Source organism: Diaphorina citri, unplaced genomic scaffold (genome assembly GCF_000475195.1).
Source record: "Diaphorina citri unplaced genomic scaffold, Diaci psyllid genome assembly version 1.1 scaffold22621, whole genome shotgun sequence".
Classification (NCBI taxonomy): domain Eukaryota; kingdom Metazoa; phylum Arthropoda; class Insecta; order Hemiptera; family Psyllidae; genus Diaphorina; species Diaphorina citri.
Genome location: NW_007399968.1, coordinates 1 through 838, shown reverse-complemented (window position 1 = coordinate 838; position 838 = coordinate 1). Strand labels below are relative to the sequence as shown.

The 838-nt window shown below is 35.6% G+C and overlaps 1 long non-coding RNA gene across 1 annotated transcript; it reads left to right on the top strand.

The window, feature by feature from the left end:
- Positions 1-6: 6 nt before the first annotated feature.
- LOC103520972 lies at positions 7-722 on the top strand (the record flags this gene model as incomplete). Its single annotated transcript, XR_001809885.2, has 3 exons — positions 7-60; positions 331-412; positions 595-722. It is a non-coding gene; the product is annotated as an uncharacterized LOC103520972 (long non-coding RNA).
- Between the last annotated feature and the right edge of the window lie 116 nt (positions 723-838).

Below are 838 nucleotides of genomic sequence, written 5' to 3'. Positions count from 1 at the left end.
AAGGAAGAAGATTCTGCTCCTATGTTTGATACATCGATGAACAGTCCACCCAACTTTGAGGTAAACTTATCTTTTTACTGAGGCGAACTGAGGTAAACTTGGTCTTTTTAGTTCATAAATAACATTTTAATTTTCTGCCCCTGTGTCAACAAATTTCCCTTTTATTTGTGAACCATTAACAAGTAAGCATGTGAATAGTTGATCCCATGGGATTTTTCACGCCGAATCGAATGGTGAAACTTTTAGAACTGTCCGACTTACAGTTGAGAAGTTTAATGTAATAGAAAGTCGTGTGATGTTCACACCAGATTTTTACCATTGTGATTTCAGGTGTACGAGGAAATAGACATCATGTCTTCCAATGATAATGAAATACCATTTGATTCCCCAGTACCATCTTGTAGCACTTCAAGTAAGTATAATTTCTTTAAATAATGGGGGACCAATCAACACTTTGAATGTTTGATTTCTGTGGAGTTGATTCGACAGTAAATAGGTAATGGTAACTCAAAATTTGGTAAGATTTTGTAACCTATTATTGGGATACGAGTGGTTGTTTAGACGTCTAACGAACCATCTATGCTTTATTTACAGAAGTAGCTGTAGGAGGAGTAAGTGGAGGATCCATATTGAATAAGAAGCCACCAGGAAAACGAGGCAGACCTGTACAGAGAAGACATATCCCGAGTAGAACTCCAGCTATTGCACCATTAGGTAAGTCAGCATTTTTATTATTATTTTATTTTTAATGAATGTTTTACCGTTTTTACTTTCTATTACTACAGTATAGCGGAGCTATACTAGTAATGAAAGTATTGCAATCGGTCCAAATTTTCAA